Below are 6,011 nucleotides of genomic sequence, written 5' to 3'. Positions count from 1 at the left end.
GCAATCTTGATTCCAGCTTGTGCTTCTTCCAGTCCAGCGTTTCTCATGATGTACTCTGCATAGAAGTTAAATAAGCAGGGGGACAATATACAGCCTTTTCCTATTTGGAACCAGTCTGTTGTTCCATGTCCAGTTCTAACTGTTGCTTCCTGACCTGCATACAGGTTTCTCAAGAGGCAGGTCAGGTGGTCTGGTATTCCCATCTCTTTCAGAATTTTCCACAGTTTATTGTGATCCACACAGTCAAAGGCTTTGGCATAGTCAATAAAGCAGAAATAGATGTTTTTCTGGAACTCTCTTGCTTTTTCAATGATCCAGTGGATGTTGGCAATTTGATCTCTGGTTCCTCTGCCTGTTCTAAAACCAGCTTGAACATGAGGAAGTTCACGGTTCACGTGTTGCTGAAGCCTGGCTTGGAAAATTTTGAGCATGCCTTTACTAGCATGTGAGATGAGTGCAATTGTGCGGTAGTTTGAGCATTCTTTGGCATCGCCTTTCTTTGGAACTGGAATGAAAACTGACCTTTTCCAGTCCTGTGGCCACTGTTGAGTTTTCCAAATTTGCTGGCATATTGAGTGGAGCACTTTCACAGCATCATCTTTCAGGATTTGAAACAGCTCAATTGGAATTCCATCACCTCCACTAGCTTTGTTCGTAGTGATGCTTTCTAAGGCCCACTTGACTTCACATTCCAAGATGTCTGGGTCTAGATTAGTGATCACATCATCATGACTATCTGGGTCGTGAAGATCTTTTTTGTACAGTTCTTCTGTGTATTCTTGCCACCTCTTCTTAATATCTTCTGTGTCTGTTAGGTGCCTCCCATTTCTGTCTTTTATTGAGCCCATCCTTGCATAAAACGTTCCCTTGGTATCTCTAATTTTCTTGAAGAGATCTCTAGTCTTTCCCATTCTGTTGTTTTCCTCTATTTCTTTGCACTGATCGCTGAAGAAGGCTTTCTTATCTCTTCTTGCTATTCTTTGGAACACTGCATTTAGATGCCTATATCTTTCCTTTTCTCCTTTTCTTTTCGCCTCTCTTCTCTTCACAGCTATTTGTAAGGCCTCCCCAGACAGCCATTTTGCTTTTTTGCATTTCTTTTCCATGGGGATGGTCTTGATCCCTGTTCCTGTACAATGTCATGAACTTCATTCCATAGTTCATCAGGCACTCTATCTATCAGATCTAGGCCCTTAAATCTATCTCTCACTTCCACTGTATAATCATAAGGGATTTGATTTAGGTCATACCTGAATGGTCTAGCGGTTTTCCCTACTTTCTTCAATTTAAGTCTGAATTTGGTAGTAAGGAGTTGATGATCTGAGCCACAGTCAGCTCCTGGTCTTGTTTTTGTTGGCTGTATAGAGCTTCTCCATCTTTGGCTGCAAAGAATATAATCAATCTGATTTCAGTGTTGACCATCTGGTGATGTCCATGTATGGAGTCTTCTCTTGTGTTGTTGGAAGAGGGTTTTTGCTATGACCAGTGCATTTTCTTGGCAAAACTCTATTAGTCTTTGCCCTGCTTCATTCCGTATTCCAAGGCCAAATTTGCCTCTTACTCCAGGTGTTTCTTGACTTCCTACTTTTGCATTCCAGTCCCCTATAATGAAAGGTATAAGACAAGTCAAGTGGACATGCAGTTTTTCCAGCACAATATACTGAAGAAATTATCCTTTTCCCATTATGTATTCCTGGATCCCTGTTGAAGGTCATTGGTTAACCTTATACTTGTGAGTTTATTTCTGGTCACTCTATTCTGTTCCACTGGTATATATATATGTCTGTTTTTATGCTAGTACTATTTTGCTTACTATAACTTTGTAATACAGTTTGAAATTAGGAAGTACAATGCCTCCAGGTTTGTTCTTCTTGCTCAAAATTGCTTTGGCCTTTCAGGGTTTTTTTTGTTTTGTTTTTTAAATTCCATATGAATTTTAGGATTGTTTTTCCAAAATTCTCTAAAATTATTATTGAGATTTTGATAAAAATTGCATTGAATCTGTAGATTGCTTTGGGTAGTACTGGCATCTTAACAATATTAATTCTTCCAACTCATGAACATGGATCTCTTTCCATTTATTTGTGTCTGCTTTAATTTCTCTCATTAGTGTTCTGTAGTTTTCAGTACATTGACATTTCACCTTTTTGGTTAAGCTTATTTCTAAGTATCAGAGCAATTTTTAAAATTAATAAGTGAATATTGCAGAAACATTTTATAATTCTAAATGACTTTCTGTGTGTGCGTATTAGTCACTTAGTTGTGTCTGACTCTTTGCTACTCCGTGGACTGTAGCCCACAAGGTGCCCCTGTCCATGGGATTTCCCAGGCAAGAATACTGGAGTGGGCAGCTATCCCCTTCTCCAGGGCATCTTTCCAACTCAAGGACTGAACCTGGATTCCTTGCACTGCAGGCAAATTCTTCACCATCTGAGCTACCACAGGAAGCCCACTAAATGTCTACGAATAGTACAAAATTCAAAAAAATCTTTTTTGGTGAATTAACACTTACAGCTATCATGGGAAGATACTCAATTTGTAGCAGCATTCTCTATGATTTTATCATTTTTTTAAAATGAACCCACCAGTATTCTGCTACTGTGCTTAAAAATTTTTTTGAAGGGTTGTAGTCAAGGCAATGGTTTTTCCAGTGGTCATGTATGGATGTGAGAGTAGGACTGTGAAGAAAGCTGAGTGCCAAAGAATTGATGCTTTTGAACTGTGGTGTTGGAGAAGGCTCTTGAGAGTCCCTTGGACTGCAAGGAGATCCAACCAGTTCATTCTAAAGGAGATCAGTACTGGCATTTCTTTGGAAGGAATGATGCTGAAGCTCAAATTCCAGTACTTTGGCCACCTCATGCGAAGAGTTGACTCATTGGAAAAGACTCTGATGCTGGGAGGGATTGGGGGCAGGAGGAGAAGGGGACGACCGAGGATGAGACGGCTTGATGGCGTCACTAACTTGATGAACATGTGAGTCTGAGTGAACTCCGGGAGTTGGTGATGGACAAGGAGGCCTGGCGTGATGCAATTCATGGGGTCACAAAGAATCGGACACGACTGAGCGACTGAACTGAACTGAACTGAAAATGTATTAATGGGGACTTTCCCAGTGGCTCAGCAGTAAAAGAATATGCCTGCAACGCAGGAGACACAGTAGTCTCAGGTTCGATCCCTGTGTGGGGAAGATCCCCTGGAGGAGGATATGACAACCCAACTTTCTTGCCTGGACAATCCCATGGATACATGAGCCTGGCGGCCTACAGTCTATGAGGTTGCAAAGAGTCAGACACAGCAAAGCAACTGAGCACACAGCAGAAAATTTACTAACAACCAAAAAAGAAGGAACAGTAAACAGCTACTGAATGTGTTTTCTTATTTACATGTTTCAACTGCAGTAAGCATGTTTTAATCAACGTTTCAAGTAATTAAAGGAGTACAACTCCTTTTTCTCCTTTTCAAAAGAAACCAATGAGCCCTCAGGCAGTCACCAGATTGGGAGAGTTGGGGGTGCCAACTGTTAAAATATTATTCAATCAGGCTAATTTCCTTATGCTACTTTCAGGTTAGAGGGAGCAGGAGGGGAGGAAACCAGATTCTCGAGCAACCCTGGGCATTAGGGGAAATTTCCCTAGAGGAAATCTCCTCTAGCGACTCTAGAGGAGATGCTAAAAGTTGAAGTCAGCTCACGGTACTGCCGTGGTCTTTGGCTTGGCATATTCCTTTGGGGATCCACATTTTCTCATTTAAACTGGGACATGTGGTTGATATCAGGAGGGACAGCTGAGGTAGGTACCATCCTGGGAAATCTGTACCTGACTCACTTCTGAAGATTCAGAAATTTCTTACTTCCTTCTTTTTATTTATTTACACTATCCTACTCTCTTTAACCAAAGGCGAAATTACACTAACCAGGTAATTTGTACTACTGCCTCCACGGTTTCTCTTTGAAAGGACAAGGTGATGGAGAGGTCAAAGAAAATGTCAAAATCCAGGTATCACAGAACCGGTTGTATTCAAACCATCCTTACCTTTAGTGGTGGATGGGAGGTTGGGGATAAGAACCAATAAGATGTCTGGATAAGGTGGTAAATGGAATCTCAATTTTGGTTTACACAGAGTACATAGTAGACCTACTGCAAAACTGCATGAGCTCAGCCTCCATATAGTTTGGCTCCAAACTCGGTCCCTGTTCCTATCAGACCTGGGGCTGGTCTTGCGTGCCCGTTTCTAAATCCCTAAGGAGGGGTTACCATAATAGTTCTTGCCTCATAGATCTAGAGCTGTTAGGAGACTAACAAAGTGAAAGTGAAAAGTGAAAGTGAAGTCGCTCAATCGTGCCCGACTCTGCGACCCCATGGATAGTAGCCTGCACCAATAACACACATATAAAAGCCGCATTGTGGTGCCTGGCGCATAGTAAGTGCTCAGTAAGCTTTCCCTATTATTAAAGCACTGAAATGTTGACAAACATCTTGCCTACAGACCCTTTTAATGGGGCAAGCATGGGCAGGGGCGACAGTTGCAGGGGTATCAGGAGCACAGCTTGAGAAAGATGCACTGAGTCCAATTCCTGCCTCAGTTGGTAAAGAATTCGCCCGCAATGCAGGAATCCACCTGTGATGCAGGAGACCCCCGGTTCCCTTCCTGGTTCTATTCCTGGGTCTGGAAATGGCAACCCACTCCAGTATTCTTGCCTGGAAAATCCCACGGACAGAGGAGCCTGGCGGGCTACAGCCCATGCGGTCACAAGAGTTGGACACGACTTAGCGACTAAACCACCACCACCACCACGTGCCAGGGCGAGCACAGCCAAGGCTGTTGGGCAGTGAGCTGTGTGCATGTTTGGGGGGTGGGGTGGCACTGCGTCCAGGGCACGTACGATCCCAGACGGTTACTAAATGGCCGTCCAAGCCTTCAGCTTGAGTTCTGTAAGTGAACGCCCAGTAAACATTGAAAAGAATATCGGTTTGAGCCGGAGTATTAGCCTGTCCTTAGCAACAACACGTGGGTCAGGCTATGCGCACACAACAACAAATGCCAGTGTGTGCCAGGCATCGTTCTCAGCGGTTTATGAGCATCAAGTCACTCGCAGGTTATCACGGCCCCTAGAAAGTAGGTGCCCTTCACAGCCCCCTTTTATCCAGGAGCCGGCCCCAAGGTCAGGCAGCCCGCGAGGGATGGGGCGAATAGGGGAGCCCTCCAGCCACTGCCGGCTCCGAGCGCCCACTTTCCCCGGCGAAGGGGTCCCGGGAAGCCGCCCCTGGGCAGCCACGCTGGAAAAGGAGAGCTTGAAGACAAGGGCGCTTAGGGCAGCCCACCCAGGTAGCTCCCCCTGCGGAGTAGGGGGTGGTGGTGTGTGGTGGTGGCGGGGGGCGCAGATCCAAGCCGCAGAACGTTCCAGAATCTGGGTGAGCGGCCGGGGGTGGGGCGGGGGTGCGGGGAAAGAGAACCCCGTGTCCCGCAGACATTCCCGCGCGGAGAAGCGTGGCCGTGGACCAGGCCCCTCGCGCCCCGGAATAGGGACGCGCGCGCGCGCGCGCGCGCGCGCACGGACCGCACCGCACCGCACCGCACCGCAGCGCACGCGCACACGGGGGGGCAGGCTCGCCCGCCGCCCAGGACGAGATGGGAGGCCTGGAAAGTTCCAGCTGGTTCGAGAAGCATACGTAGCCAGCGCGGCAGCAGCAGGGTCGGGGGGGTGGCGATCTGTGGCTGCTGGCGGCTTCCGGCCGGAGAGACCCCGCGGCGCATCTCCGCTCAGTCGCGCGGGCCCTGCCCGGGGACTGGGGGCTGGGGTGGGGCGGGAAAGGGGCGGGGGAGGGTCCCCGGTGGGGGCCGCACGCCGCTGAGAGCCGGGCTTTTCGATGGGGGCGCGGCGCGGCCGCCTTAAGGAGGGGGCGTGGCCTGGCGCCCTGTGGGGGGTGTGGCCCTCCGAGGGGGCGTGGCAGCCCGTCTGCGCAGCTGCCAGCGCCTTTAAGCCCGGGCTCGCGCGGCCGGAGCGTGCTGTC

Source organism: Ovis canadensis, chromosome 1 (assembly GCF_042477335.2).
Source record: "Ovis canadensis isolate MfBH-ARS-UI-01 breed Bighorn chromosome 1, ARS-UI_OviCan_v2, whole genome shotgun sequence".
In the NCBI taxonomy this organism is placed as follows: Eukaryota; Metazoa; Chordata; class Mammalia; order Artiodactyla; family Bovidae; genus Ovis; species Ovis canadensis.
The sequence above is the reverse complement of the archived record's forward strand: the minus strand, read 5'-3'. Positions refer to the sequence as shown.